At 45.7% G+C, this 16144-nt stretch overlaps 1 non-coding gene across 1 annotated transcript; it reads left to right on the forward strand.

The window, feature by feature from the left end:
* Positions 1-8112: 8112 nt before the first annotated feature.
* On the forward strand, positions 8113-8219 carry LOC138822396 (U6 spliceosomal RNA). The gene has a single exon (XR_011370430.1). It is a non-coding gene; the product is annotated as a U6 spliceosomal RNA (small nuclear RNA).
* The last annotated feature ends 7925 nt before the right edge of the window (positions 8220-16144 follow it).

Genomic DNA, 16144 nt, shown 5'->3' on the forward strand with positions numbered 1-16144 from the left:
ATAATTCTGTATATGCCTGTCTGTATAGGGCCCTTTGCACTTAATGGGATGACTAGAATAATTATCAGCTTTTAGACCCATTATTTTAGTAACTAAAAGACAAAACATACTTCACTTGATTGGTTCTTTGTCCCTAGATAGTTCATGCTTCCAAGTTTGCGGTTTTATGTTTTACTTGTTCATTCATACATATAATAATATTTTAACTTGGGGTTGCAGTGTAAGTTCCCGAGCCTGTGCCGTGGCCCTGGCAGTCAGTATAGGAACCTTCTCAATAAAGTTGCTTCTTTATTGACAAAAATAATAATAATAATATTTTAATGTATCAATATTCAAAATCCTGCAATAAAACAATAGCACATTGCAATGGGTACATTTCCAATTTTTTTCCAGGGATGAATCCTTAGAAATGAAATAAACAAGGGGCTAGGAAAGTGGCTCAGTGGTAAAGTGCTTGCCTTGCATGCCAGAGGCCCTGGGTTCGATTCCTCAGCACCACATAAGCAGAAAAAAAGCCGGTAGTGGCTCAAGTGGTAGAGCACTAGCCTTGAGCTGAAGAGCTGAGGGACAGTGCCCAGGCCCAGAGTTCAAGCCTTACAACCAACAAAAAGAAAGAAAGAAAGAAAGAAAGAAAGAAAGAAAGAAAGAAAGAAAGAAAGAAAGAAAGAAAGAAAGAAAGAAAGAAAGAAAGAAAGAAAGAAAGAAAGGAAGGAAGGAAGGAAGAAAGGAAGGAAGGAAGGAAGGAAGGAAGGAAGGAAGGACGGAAGGAAGGAAGGAAGGAAGGAAGGAAGGAAGGAAATAAATGAGACCTAGCACTAATTATCTTCAAATCAAAAGAGGAGGAGCTGGGAAGGTGGCTCATTGGTAGAGTGCTTGCCTTGCATGCATAAGCACCACATAAGCAGAAAAAGCTGGAAGTGGCTCAAGTGGTAGAGTGCTAGCCTTGTAGCCTTGAGCTGAAGAGCTGAGGGACAGCGCCCAGGCCCAGAATTCAGGCTCCACAACCAGCAAAAAAAAAAAAATCAAAAGAGGAGCCAGGCACCCTGGTGGTTCATGTGTATACTCTTAGCTATTCAGAGGCTGAAATCTGAAGATGAAGATTCAAAGCCAGCCTGAGTAAACAAATCTGAAAGACTCTTGATCTCTAATTAAGCAGCAAAAAGCTGAAAGTGGAGGTGTGGCTTAAGTGGCAGAAAACAAGCTGTGAGCAGAAAATGCCAAGAAAAGATCAGAAGGATCTGAGACCAACCCCAATATGCACACATACACACACAATGAAATAAGTGGAGCAAAGAATATGAGAAATAGGGCTAAGCATTGTGGCACATGTCTGTAATATCCATTACTGTTGGGGTAGGGGAGAATTAGGTAGATCATGGTTCAAGATCAGTACAGGCAGAAAGTTAGTGAGATCCCGTCTCAACATTCAAGACAGACATGGTAGTATACACTGAATGGGAGGCTTATGTAGGAAGATTGTGGATTTTAGACAACCTTACCTGAAAAAGAGTTGAAAGCAAAAAGAGTTATAAACCAGGCTCTGGTGGCTCATGCTTGTAATCTTACTATTCAGGAGGCTGAGATCTGAAGATCTAGGTTTGAAACCAGCCCAGGCAGGAAAGTCTCTTGTCTCCAGTGAACCACCAAAAAGCCAGAAGTACTCAGGCCCTGAGTTCAAGTCCCAAGGTTGGCACAAAAAAGGAAGAAAAAGAGAGGGAAGCAAGGGGGGAGAGAGAGAGGGAAGGAGGGAAGAAGGGAGGGGGAGGGAAGAAGGGAAAAAGGGAAAAAGGAAGAGAGAAAGGAAGGAAAGAAGGAAGGAAGGAAGGAAGGAAGGAAGGAAGGAAGATAGGCAGGCAAGAAAGCTAAGCTGGTTTCTCTTGAGTATACTGGTAGTGGGGCTTGAACTCAGGGTGTCTGACTCTTGCTTAGCTTTTACCATTCAAGGCTGGTGCTCTACACTTGAGCTATATAGCTCCACTTCCAGCTTTTTTGCTGGTTAATTGGAGATAAAGGGTTTTTTGGGTGGCTCATGCCTGTAATCCTAGCTACTTAGGAAGCTGAGATCTGAGGGTTGCAGTTCACAGCCAGCAGAAGGAAGGAAACAACAGAGCAGGAAGAAAGTCTCCAATTAGCCACCAGAAAACCAGAAGTGGTGCTGTGGCTCAAGTGGCAGAATCCCAGCCTTAAGCACAATGCCCAGACCCTGAGTTCAAACCCCACGACCACCAACAACAAAAAGAGAGTTTCTTGGATTTATTTGCCCCGACTGGCTTTGAGCTTCATTCCTAATATCTCAGCCTCCTGATAACTAGGCTTACAGGCATGAGCCACCAGCACTCAGCTAGTGATGCTGATTTTAATTATTCAGATTATCATCTTATACCGATCAGATTTAGAGTATGAGAGAAAGATTTTAGTTTTCTTTTCCAGAGATCTGAAAGGATCTTCTTTAGGTGCCCTTCGCCCCATCCTCTTAGCTCCACCTTCTCCACTCTGCCTTAAAAAACAGACGGATGAAATCAAATGTCACAGTCTTTGCCCTAATTACAAGAGAGTGATTTCCTTATTTGGTGAGTAACTGGCTTTCTCTACTTGCCCTCACTTTCTGATGAGTAACTGAAAATGTGCTTCTGTGCTTGAACCTTGTCAGAGGTATTTGTGCCAAGTCAGCTCAAGAGCCTTTGAAATTAGCAAGACAACATATAGGTATAAGTACATAGCACAGTGCCCAGCACATGTAAAGGGCTCGATAAATGGTATTTATTTACTCAACAGAATTTTTTGTGTGTTTGTGTGCCAGTCCTGCGGTTTGAACTCAGGGCCTGGGCACTATCCCAGCGATTTGTTTGCTGAAGACTAGATTTTACTTGATCCAAAACTCTACTTCTGGCTTTTTTTTTTTTTTAGTAGTTTATTGGAGATGAGTCTCCTGGCCAGCTGGTATGGGAAGCTCATGTCTGTAATCCTAGCTACTCAGGAGACTGAGATCTGAGGATCAGGTCAGAGCCTGCTGTGCAGGAAAGTCTGTGAGACTCTTTTTTTTCTTTGGGTCCGGTCATGGGACCTGAATTCTGGGCCTGGATGCTGTCCCTCAGCCCATCAGCTCAAGGCTAGCACTCTACCACTTGAGCCACAGCGCCACTCCCGGCTTTTTTATTTTTACTTATGTGGTACTGAGGAATTGAACCCAGGGCCTCAGGCATGCAAGGCAAGCGCTCTACCACTGAGCCACCTTCCCAGCCCTGAGAGACTCTTATCTTCAATAAATTACTCAAAAAAAATCTGGAAGTGATGATGTAGCTCAAGTGGTAGAGCACTAGCCTTGAACACAAAGAGGCTCAGGGACAGCGCTCAGGCCTGAGTTCAAGTCCCATGATTGGCAAAAACCAGTGAGAGAGAGAGAGAGAGAGAGAGAGAGAGAGAGAGAGAGAGAGAGAGAGAGAGAGAGAGAGAGAGTGTCTCAGGGACTTTCCTGCCTGGGCTAGCTTCAAACCAGAATCTTCAGATCTCAGCTTCTGAGTAGCTAGGATTACCAGTATGAGCCACTGGCACCCAGCTCAACAGCATATTTTCAGCTCCAATAGAAGTCAGGTACTGTGCTAGGTTCTTAGGACCTGGAAGTGACCAAGAAAGACAGTCCCCCCCCCCGCATTCCCCCCCCCTCTCTCCCCCCTCCCACCCTGCGCCTTGAGTCCTAGTGTGTCCTGTCTGGTGGGTAAGATAGCAACCTTAAACCCAATTGCTCAAACAAGTGATTCTCGTAAGTGTTAAGGTAATTGGGATGCAGCTCTCATAGGCAGATAGATCATAAGCAGAGGACATTGGCAGTTCTATAAAAGGAAATCACAGCCAATACAACAAAGTGGAATTTTAGAACAAGGCTGGACAGGGGTAACTGCCAGGTGTCATAGGAGCCAGCAGAGAAGATTCAGGGCTTCTTGGCAGTCATCTACCAGAGAATACCCTAAATGCAGGCCTGGCTTCAGGGCCCAGACACCCTGAGAGTCAAATGAAGCTGTGCTGGCCAGGGCAGAGGGCAAGGGTGAGGAACGGTGAATCCAGGTGGGCCAGGGGCCAGAAAGGCAATGGTGAGCATGTGTTTCATCCCACTCAGGAATCTAGATGAAGGGCTGGAAACTAAGAGGTGGCAGAGCTGGGAAAATAAAGGAGAGCTGAAGGAGGAGGGAAAGCATTGACAATCCAGAAAACTGGGCCAGGTGGTAAGATCTGGGGGAACATGTTGAAGAATGGATGATAAAGTATTAAATGGATGAGGCTGTGGCAACAAAGATGACTCGGGTGATGAGGACAGCCAGGTGACAGGAGGAATAAGAATGGAACTAGCACAGAACAGGATCTGGGTGGAGGTAGGTGATGGATGACAGAATTGGTTCATATAGCAACCACCCGGGCATGAGACTGGGCAGGGATGTTGATGATGCCAGAGAAGGTAGTGTAGTGATGGGAACTGAGTCACATGATAGCAAAGGGATGAAAGGGACAATGGATGTGATGCCTGGGTGATGGTAAAGGTGATGACAGGCACTGAGATAAGTGATGACCATCAAGGTGACCCAGGGTGACAGGAAACGTGCGTGGTGATGAGGTCCATGCTAGTGATAAATTAGAGACATCCATGCACCCACAATCCCACAATCCTGGGGCAGTTACAACATAGGAACTGTTTCCTAGGCCGCAGGTCCCATGACTAAAGACTCTGGATCAGCCAAATATCTGATAAGATTTCCAGTCACAGTCAGAGCCAAGCGGGGCTGGCTGGGTGCCCATCCCGCTGTGCCTAGACCCATCGAGGGATCCAGGCATGGAACCTCAGTGTCATCGCTGCCTCCCCCTCCTGGATCCATATCTGTCACCATTTGAGATTTGCCAACATCCCCTGGCTGTGTCTCCTTGGAGAATAGAACTGTCACACCCTTTTAACTTTTGACTCTATGAGAAGTTTCTGGGCCTTCTAAATCTTTCTTATAACTATCTCTTGGGAAGTGACAAAAAGGAAAATAAGAGTCAGGCATAGCAGTCTTAGTTTTGGGGTTTTTTGTCTGTTTGTTTGTTGTTGTTGTTGTTTTGCCAGTCCTGGTCTTGAACTCTGGGCCTGGGCACTGTCCCTCAGCTCTTCAGCTCAAGTCTAGCACTCTACCATTTGAGCCATAGCGCCATTTCCGGCTTTTTCTGCTTATGTGGTGCTGAGGAATCAAACCAGGGCCTCATGCATGCAAGTCAAACACTCTACCACTGAGCCAACTTCCTAGTCCAGCAGTCTTATAATCTAACATGCAGGAGACTGAAGTAAGAATCCCAAGTTCAAGGCCAGCCTGGACTCCACAGTGAGATACAGCTTCAAAAAAATTTTAATGGGTTGGCTCAGGTGGTGGAGCACTAGCTAATGAGCAAAAGCAAACTCAAACAAAAAAAATGTATTTAAAAGGTAGAAACTGAATATTCATCCCAGGTATTCCTATACTGAGTCCCTTACAACATACTAAGGCTGGCCTTTGTAACCAGGTCTGTGTTCCTGTCTCCATGGAACTCTGTTTGTGGGGACAGACTTGTAAATGGCAGTCACCATCAGACTAAAGATTTTATTTATTCACTAGTATCAGAGTAATAGAGCAAGCTATTCTGGGCTTTTTTTTTTTTTTGTCAGTTGTGGGACTTGAACTCTGGGCTTGGGCTCTATCCCTCAGCTCTTCAGCTCAAGGCCAGCGCTCTACCGCTTGAGCCACAGCACCACTTCCGGTTTCTAGTGGTTTATTGGAGATAAGAGTCTCATGGACTTTCCTGCCGGGGCTGGCTTTGAACCATGATCCTCAGATCTCAGCCTCCTGAGTAGCTAGGATTACAGGCGTGAGCCACTGGCGCCCGGCCTAGGCATTTTATATACATAGCTTGTAGTCTTTTGTGCCTGAAGTCTCACTTAGCATAAAGTTTTTGTTTTGTTTGCATGAGGAAAAACACCTTTTTTGTATACATGTAATTGTGATTGTTGATAGAAAACCTTAGCAAGGGGCTGGGAAGGTGGCTAAGTGGTAGAGCGCTTGCCTTGCATGCATGAGGCCCTGGGTTTGATTCCTCAGCACCACATAAGCAAAAAGAAAAAAGCCGGAAGTGGTGCTGTGGCTCAATGGTAGAGTGCTAGCCTTAAGCTGAAGAGCTGAGGGACAGCGCCCAGGCCCAGAGTTCAGGCCCCATGACCGGACCCAAAAAAACAAAAACAAAAAACAAAAAAAAAGAAAACCTTAGCAAATTTATTAGTAACATATAATCTAGGATTGCCAAGGGACATGTACATATATCTTTTTTTTTTTTGCCAGTCCTGGGGCTTGAACTCAGAGCCTAGGAACTGTCCCTGAGCTTCTTTTGCTCAGGGCTAGCACTTTGCCACTGGAGCCACAGTGCCACTTCAGACTTTTTCTGTGTATGTGATAGTGAGGAACCAGTCCCAGGGCAAGCACTCTACCACTAAGTCACATTCCCAGCCCTTTTCTTTTTTGTCCATCGAAGGGCTTGAACTCAGGGTCTGGGCACTGTTCTGAGCTTTCTGACTCAAGGCTAGTGCTCTAAAACTTTAAGCCACTGCTCTACTTCCAATTTCTGGTGGTTAATTGGAGATAAGAATCTCATGGATTTTTCTGCCCAGGCTGACTTCAAACTATGATCCTTAGACCTCAGCCTTCTAAGCAGCTAGGATTACAGGTGTGAGCCACTAATGTTCAGTTGTAAATATCTTTTTTTTTTCTTTTCTGTTGTAGGGCTTCAACTCAGGGCCTGGGCACTGTCCATAAACTTCTTCTCAAGAGCTAGCACTCTACCACTTTGAACCACAGCTCCACTTCTGATTTTTTAGTTGTTAATTGGAGCTAAGAGTCTCACAGGGACTTCTCTGTCCAGGGCTGACTTTGAACCACAACCCTCAGATCTCAGCCTCCTGCATGAACCACCAGGACCCAGTACATATATCTTTTGAAGTGAAAAAGGTTAACTGTACAACTTGTTGGAAAATGGTTAAGAAGTAAAGTATATGTAAAAATACACACATCAAAAGGCAAAATGAAGACAGGCACTCGTGTCTCTTGCCTACAATCCTAGCTACTCAGGAGGCTGAGATTTGAAGATTGTGGTTGGAAGCCAACTCGGGCAGTAAAGTCCATGAGACTCATCTCCAATTAACCACCAGAAAACTGGAAGTGGTGATGTGGCTCACCACTTGAGCAAAACAGCTCAAGGACACTGCCCAGGCACTGAGTTCAAGCCCAACAGCCATCAACAACAACAACAAAAAAAACAAAAGCCAGACTATACAAATAAATATAAAGAGGAGTTGAGGATATAAATTAGTGGAAGAACACTTACATGGCAAGCCCAAAGTATTGAGTTCAGTCCTCCGCACTGGAAAAAAAAGAACACAGTAAGAAAATACTATTAGTAAGCTTTTGGGAGTGTGTGTGTGTGTGTGTGTGTGTGTGTGTGTGTGTGTGTGTGTGTGTGTGTGCACATGCGTGCACACACGCATGCATTAGAGCCCTGGTCCTGGAGTTTGACTAAGGGCTTCCAATAAGCTGGCTTTTTCCCTCATAGCTGGCTAACACTTGAGCCACACCTCCACTTTTGGTTTTTTGCTCTTTATTTAGAGATAAGAGTCTCTTAGATTTGTCTGCCAGCACTGGCTCTAAACCTCAATCCTTAGATCTCAGCCTCCTGAAGTAGATAAAATTACGGGCATGACCCACCAGTGCCCCCCCACAAAGTTATTTTCCATGGTACTTTAATCACAAGTATTCAAAAAGTACATAAACAATAACAACTGGAAAATTACAAATCCATTTAAATAAAGTAGAAATACCTTTTTAACTGATTTGATTTTAAAAAAAACACTATACAAACACAATTGTCTTGGCAAAATTTACAGGGTTACTTTTATTTATTTATTTACTTTTATTACTGAGCTACATTGCCAGCCTTGGTTTGTTTTTTTTTTCCTTGAACTCAGAAACTGAGTACTGTCCCTGAGATTTTTTTGCTCAAGGCTAGCACTCTATCACATGAGACACAGCTCCACTTCCAGTTTTCTGGTGGTTAATTGGAGATAAGAGGGTGCTAAATTCGGCAGCATATATACTAAAATTGGAACTATATGGAGAAGATTAGCATCACCCCTGTGCAGGGATGACACGCAAATATGTGAAGCGTTCCATATTTTTTGTTCATGTGGTTTGAAATAATAAAATGTAGAAAGAAAAAAAAAGAGTCTCACAGGGCTAGGTATGTGGTTTAGCGGTAGAGTGCTTGGCTAGCATGCATGAAGCCCTGGCTTCTACTCCTCAGTACCACATAAACAGAAAAAGCCAGTAGAGGTGCTGTGGCTCAAGTGGTAGAGTGCTAGCCTTGAGCAAAAGAAGCTCAGGGACAGTGCTCAGGCCCTGAGTTCAAGCCCCCCAGGAAAAGAAAAAGAAAAAAAGAATCTTACAGACTTTCCTGCCTGGGCTGGCTTTGAACTGGGATCCTCAGATGTCAGCCTCTTAGTAGCTAGGATTACAGGCATGACCCACCAGCACCGGGTGACAGGTTTTGATTACTTTTGCACATCCTTCTAATCAATGTTTCTCCTATCCTATCCTTTCTCATACTGCTAGATTGAACTTGGCTAACTACAAGGCTCAACCCATAGTTTGGGTTTTGTTTTGCCAGTGCTGGGGATTGAACTCAAGGCTTGGGCTCTGTCCCTGAGCCTCTCTGTGTTCAAGGCCAGTGCTCTACCACTTGAGCCATAGCCCCACTTCCAGCCTTTTCTGTTTATATGGTACTGAGGATTCAAACCCAGCGATTCATGCATGCTAGGCAAGCACCCTACCACTAAGCCACATTCCTAGCTCCCCATGGGGTTTTTAGTTGTTGGGTGTTTTGTTTTGTGTGTGTGTGTGTGTGTGTGTGTGTGTGTGTGTCTTGTTTTGTTGGGGGTTTTTTGTTTGTTTTTGCTGATCCTTGGGCTTAAACTCAGGGCCTGGACACTGTCCTGAGCTTCTTTATACTTAAGGTTAGTGCTCTACCACTTGAGTCACCTCTCCACTTATGGCTGTGTGTGTGTGTGTGTGTGTAATTTATTGGAGTTAAGAGTCTCATGGATTTTCCTGCCCAAGGTTGCTTAGAAGCATGATCCTCAGATCTCAGCCTGAGTGGCTAAGATTACAGGTGTGAGCCACCAGTGTCCAGCTCAACACATGCTTTTCACTAATGAAGCTCTATCCAATGATCATTCTCAGGAATGCAAGAAAGATCTTTGATATTCAGGTCTTTTCGCATTATATATCTCTGTTACATTCCAGTGTGAGTTGTTGCATGTTGGAAAAAGGATTAAAGGCAAACCTTCATAGTTTCTGTGGGCCCAGAAGCTTCCTCCCTCATGGCTTAACATGCTTTTTTCCTAGTCTAGGCCCACGTAGTAAAGGCAGCAATGATTAGCTCCTACCCCCCTTTCCCTGAGAGAGTACCCTGTTGGGATAGCTATGAGATTCCCCTAAACCCCAGAGGTTATAAAAAGTCACTGGAGACAACAGCACTTCTCACCTCCTCTGACCTGGTGAGATGGGGTCTTGCCAGTCCCCTTGCTGGCAATAAACCTTTCCTTTGTTCTTCCTACCTGGATGTGTGCATGGTTTTCTGGCTAAGTCTAATTTACTCTAACAGTTTCCACATAGAAGATTTCTATCCGGTATGAGTTCTTTCACTACTTAAAGGATAACTTATCCCAGTGCTAGTGACTCCTGCCCATAATCCTAGGTACTCAGGACCTGAGATTTGCGGATCATAGTTCAAAGCCAGGCAAGAAAGTCTTTTGAGATTCTTATCTCCAATTAACCACAAGAAAACAAGAAGCAAACTTTACAACTTTGGTGGTGGGGGGGGAGGGGGGCGGGGAGGATGAGGGGGAGGATGGGAAGGAATGGGAAGGGGAAACAGAGGAGGAGGCTACAATGCTTGATAAGAAATGTACTCATTATCTTGCCCATGTAATTGTAACCCCTATGTACAGTATTTTCACAATAAAAAAAAGGGGGGGCTGGGAAGGTGGCTCAGTGGTAGAGCGCTTGCCTTGCATGCCTGAGGCCCTGGGTTCGATTCCTCAGCACCACATAAACAAAAAGAAAAAAGCCAGAAGTGGCGCTGTGGCTCAAGTGGTAGAGCACTAGCCTTGAGCCGAGGGACAGTGCCCAGGCCCAGAGTTCAGGCCCCATGACTGGACCCAAAAAAAACCCAAAAAACAAAAAGACAGGAAGTACAGCTGTAGCTCTAAGTAATAGAGTGCTAGCCTTAAGCTAAAGACCTTAGGGACAGCACCCAGGTCCTGAGTTCAATCCCCATAACCAACAAAAAATTAAAATTTAAATTAAAAAAAAAAAAGGCCAGGTGGCTCACCTCTGTAATCCTAACTACTCAGGAGGCTGAGTTTGAAGAAAAACCAGGCAGGAAAGTCATTGAGACTCTTATGTCCAATAAAGCACTCAGAAAAAGCTGGAAGTGGTACTGGGGCTCAAGTGGTAGAGCATAAGCCTTGAGCAAAAAGAAGCTTAGGCCCTGAGTTCAAGCCCCAGGACTGGCAAAAATAAATAAATAAATAAATAAGTAGTAACTGGAACAAATGAAGGCTTTCCCACATTTCCATTCACAGAGCATCTCCAGCATGCACCACCATGAGTAATTTTATATCCTTGACAGGGATTGGAATGGCTAACGGCTTTCCCACATCATTTATATCCATTGGTTTCTCTCCAGTGTGAATTTTTTCCTGTGTTTGAAGAGCATTAGACAAGGAAGGCCTTCCTATATCGCTTACACCTGTAGGGTTTCTCTCTAGGGTGACTTCATTCTTTCATGTGTTTGAAGGTAACTGAATTAGATGAAGGCTTTCTCCCTTCTTTCCAGTGTGCCGTCTTTCATGTGATCAGCTCATAGGGTCCACTACGCAGGAGCCACAGGAGTCTTTCTTACCTCCCTCACCTAGGTCTCACCTGAACCTGGCCTCACCCACCTTTCCAGTCTCATACAGCACTTTGAAAACTCTGTTTTCATGGTTCAAAGCCAGCACAGGTAGGAAAGTCCATAAGACTCATTCCAATTAACCATCAAAAGGCTGGAAACAGAGCTGTAACTAAAATGGTAGGGTACTATCCTTGAGCAAAAAACAAAAACAAAAATAAAACCCACAAAACTAAGGAACAGCACCCAGACTCTGAGTTCAAGCCCTGGTACTATCACATATACAACACACACACACACACACACACACACACACACACACACACACACACCACTACCACCACCACACCCACCACCACCACTAAATTTGCCGGTCTCCACAATCCTGCAGACTTCAAAGGATGCCATTTCCTGGGTCCTGCCCCGAATGTCTGAGACAGCCTAGCATTGTCTTTTTCTATGTATACCCAGCCAGCTGGGACACTTGAGGTTTCTCTCTGTAGTCAGGTGTCCCAAGGCTTAGAAGATGTACCTGAGCTTGGGGACCCAAGCCAGGGACTGGCCACTGCCAGTCAAGATCACCTTTGAGATTCAGCCTCCTGTTCTATAGAATGGCAGCAAGGACATGGACTGCTGACTTCAGAGAGTAAATGGCCTTCCCCTTTGATTGCCTAGGAGTCTAAACTTCTGTATGACAGACAGCTCTAGTGGTTAGAGATGGAGAGACCCAGGCAATCCTGCTATCCACTTACCCAGCAAAGAATTTACTAACAGCTACTGTGTACCTCACCCAGGCACTGGGACTCCAGTAAGTCTTGAAATCTCCCAAGCTAGGTGTGGTGGCACACACACCTCTAATCCCAGCGTTGAGGATGCTGAGGCAGGAGGATTATGAGTTTGAGGCCAGCCTACTGTACATAGGGAAACCCCATCTGAAAACAAAACTAAACTAAAACTAACATAAAGCACAAAGCCCTTCTGCCTCTTAACCACTTGTTCTGAAAATCTGAGTTATGACCTCCAAATCCAAAAGATTGCTCAACCCCCATCTTGACCCCTGTGACTTGTTCATAGCCCTCCACCCCCACATGCTCTTCTGTCCCCTAAAACCACCCCCAGATATTTCTAGTCTGTCAGACTCAGGACGAAGATAGTGGCTTTTTTGCCCGCCACAAGTAGGAATATGAGGACATGGTGCATCTATGTGGATACCATGGTGTGGCTCATACACAAGAGTGTGAGTGTAAGTACACCTAAGTGTGTCTGAGCATCTGCAAGTGTGAACAAGTAAAAGTTGATGTCCGGGCAGGTGTGCGCACATAAACAGAGATGAGTTGGGTGTGGCATGAGTGTGAGTAGGTGTTTGGGGAGTAGAAGTGAACATGTGCACACCCCACGTCCTTCATTTGTCACGCAGACATGTCTGCTCATGCATCCAGGCAAACACAGCTCCAAGGGCTGAAGGTGGCTCAAGTTGTAAACACTTAGTCTGATAAAGCAATGGCATTATCTACAAGTCAAGGGTCGCTCTCTCCTCTCCACCTCTGACATGGACTGGGCATGCCCCAGCTAAAGCTTCCTGCATCTGGGGTCAGGCCATTCCTCCCTCCCCTAATCCACTTTTCAAGCCATGGCAATGACCTAAGTAGATAGGCAGAGAATGGGGGTGGTAACTTGACATTCCAGGGGCCTCCTCAGCTAAGTGGGGGGAGGGGCACCTCCATAGAGATGAGTAATGGACCATGACCAGATGATTATCAAGACTCCCAGAGTAAGTCCTCCTTCCCTTCCCCCACCTTTCCTGCCCAGGCCTCCTTAGCTTTGTGCATAGTGAAAAACAGTGACAAGTGCCCACACAGCTGCTGGTCAGAGAAGCTTTTGTTTAAAAAAAATAATAACTTATGCACATGCTGAAGTGAACATATATGTGTGTGTGTGTATATATATATATATATATATATATATATATATATATATATATAATTTTGTTGTTAAAATGTTATACAGAGGGGTTACCATTTTTTAAGTCAGATGAAGAGTATATTTCTCAAGCCAGGCACCAGTGGCTCATACCTGTAATCCTAGCCACTCAGGAGGCTGAGATCTGAGGATCACGGTTCAAAGCTAGCCAGGGCAAGAAAGACCATGAGACTCCTATCTTCAATAAACCACTAGAAAACCAGAAGTGGTGCTGTGGCTCAAGTGGTAGAGCGCCAGCCTAGAGCTGAAGAGCTGAGGGAGAATGCCCAGGCCCAGAGTTCAAGCCCCACGACTGACAAAAAAATAGATAGATAGATAGGTAGATAGGTAGATAGATAGATAGATAGATAGATAGATAGATAGATAGATAGATAGATAGATAGATAGATAGATAGATAGATAGATAGATAGATAGATAGATATTTCTCTTTGGACAATGTCACCCCTTCCCTTGCTCTCTCCCAGTCCTTCTCCCATCCCCACCCACAAGTTGTAGACTGCATTTTCAACATAGTATCTACGTATCCATCCCTCCTGACACCACATAGCTCACTGCTTAGGGGGGCTCTGCTGAAGAGGTTGGGTTAGCCTCCCACTGCAAGCATCAACTGTCCCCTATGACCCCCTGGCCATTAGTACCTCCTTAGTTTTCCTGTATTTCAGTGTGGAAGGATGAGAAAAGACACAGCTCCTGGAACTCTAAGTGTATCAGTAACAGCTGAAGAAGGGCTCCAGAATCATCCTGTCTTCTCCCCTTGTTCTTGAGGAGCTAAAGTGGGATGATGGTGAGAGCTGAAGAAGGACTTCCTGATCGAAGGTGGTGAAACAAAACTAAAAACACAGATTAGGGGGATTGCTCAGTGGCGGAGTTCTTGCCTGTGCATAGCTCTGAGTTTGGTCTCTAGTCATATAAGGAAGAAAATATAGATTAGGAGATCTTGCTCATGTCCTCAACCTCCCTGGGGCTGAGTCCTTCCCTAATTCTATTCACACTACCTTCCAAGCCCCTAATTTACTGCCCCACCACATTCTTGGAGCCCCACAAGTAATAGGATCCCAGCTGTCCCTTTTTCCGGAGCCTGAGTTTTCTAGAGAACAGCAAGGAGGGGCTCTGGCTTTCATCTCCCCAAACCCCAGTCTTCCCATAGAAAGCTGACCTCACTACAGTTGAAGGCATGGGAAGTAGGACTCTCGGGATGTCTAAAGCCCCATGTAAGCACTAAGCTCCTGCTGCCAGAGGAGACAGAAGGCCTGGGGAATCTGGTATGGCAATACCAAGCCTGAGTCATACAGTTCCTCACCACAATACACAGGAAACCCTCCAGGGGGCATATCATCACCATCACCATCACTACCATCACCATTATCACCACCGCCATCACCACCATCAATCACCACCACTTTCACCATCCCTGTCTTAACCACCTCTCCTCTAGCACTCACGCACTCATTCTGACATTATTCTAATACCCATGTTAACTCATATAATCCTCACTTTATGAAACCTAAAGGGTCAGTACCACCATTACCCGCTCCCCCATTTTACAGACAAAGGAGCCAAAGCTCAGAGCAGGAACATCAGCGAGGATCCAGCAGGAACAGTTAGTGGTCGCAGAAGGCTTCACCGAGGACAAGGAGCAGCAGCCATTGCCCCCTCCATCAGAAGAGGCAAGGAGGGTAGCAGTCTGGATGCAGTAGAAGTTGGAGCCCCAGAAACTCTTTCTCTCCCATCCTCCCACTCCCTGACTTCCTCACTAGGCCTCCTACTTGTTAAAGCTAATGGGCAGCCAGAAAGGCAACAGGATTCAGGTGATACAGTCCATGGAGCTTAAACCTCCTGAGCACATAGCAAAGCAAGAGTAGAGCCCAGCAAATTGAGAGATGCCTGCTTGTCCCAGGTTGGATAGCTGGCAAAAGTTAGCTTGGAACCCAAAGCCATCTGGATCCAGAGCCCTGCTCCCTGACAGTCATAAAGAGCTATTCAAGGAGGGAAATGCAGAAGATAAGGCTCTCATCCAGAGTCTGCTGCTCTGCAATGTGAGCCTGCTAGCCTCAGTTTCTCCTTTGCACAAAGAAGTGTTTCCCTCTGGGCAACCTACACAGTCAGGGTACCAAGCCAGAAACAGACACTATGTGCCTGCTACCTCCCTCCCTCTAAATTTAAATAAATCTATCACCAAGGTTAAAGCCCCACACATGGAGACCTTTCCAGAGTTCCAGAGAAGCCCCTCCTACCTGTTGAGCAGACCTACTCAAGCCTCTGTGCCCTGGAGGCTCAGGTGTTTACTATCAAGCCTCTTCTCAGCCTCCCCGGGAACGCAAGCATCTCTGGGTCATCTTACTTCACCCTCTCAGCATTTCCCTGGCCCACAGCTCAGGAGCACCATGCTAGGAGCACAGGCTCCCCCCTCCTTCCAGTGAAGAGATGCAAGGCTTTGCCCAGGCCAGCAACTTCCTAGCCCCTCTTTGGGCGACCCAGGCTGTCTCCAGCTTCTAGGGTCTCTGCACTAGGTGGGTAGGCTTTTTTGTCCCTTTCTCACTCCACCCAAGTCTATGCCACCCATGTTTAGAGGTGTTTAGAGGCTTAGAGGTGCCCCACCCAGGTTTTCAGAAAAACAAAATCAAGGAGAGTTAGCCAGCAGAGATTAAAGAGGAGGCATGCCCATAGGGATTGGCTGGCAGGAATCATTGGCAGGGATCTGTAGAGTAATACACTATGTACAGACAGAGCTGTGCTCCAGCAACACTGAGAGATGCGTTCCAAGGGACATACAGAAACCTGGCCTAAGTACACAGGATATTCACATAGGCATCAAGACTCAGGGCAGTGACAGAGACCAAGAAAGCCAGATGGTAAGCCAGAGGCTCAGATCCACAGAGATATCCTACATAGTGAGGCAAAGGCCCACCCGAAGCACAGAGAAAAGAATACTTGCACTTGTGCACACATACACACAGGCCAGAATATACCAGACCAAGCTCAAGTTTCAGAAAAGCTAATTTCAATTGAAATTAGAACTTTAAGGAAAGATGGCCAGGCCCAGGGGCTCCTGCCTGTACTTCCACCCACTTCAGATGTAAAGATCAGGAGGATCAACATTCAACATCAGCTTGGTCTCCAAGCCAGCATTAGCATAGCATGCTGTGATCCCTTAAGGCATAGATAGAGGGA

This window comes from Dipodomys merriami, unplaced genomic scaffold (assembly GCF_024711535.1).
Source record: "Dipodomys merriami isolate MVZ:Mamm:240054 unplaced genomic scaffold, mDipMer1.0.p SCAF_11, whole genome shotgun sequence".
Taxonomy (NCBI): domain Eukaryota; kingdom Metazoa; phylum Chordata; class Mammalia; order Rodentia; family Heteromyidae; genus Dipodomys; species Dipodomys merriami.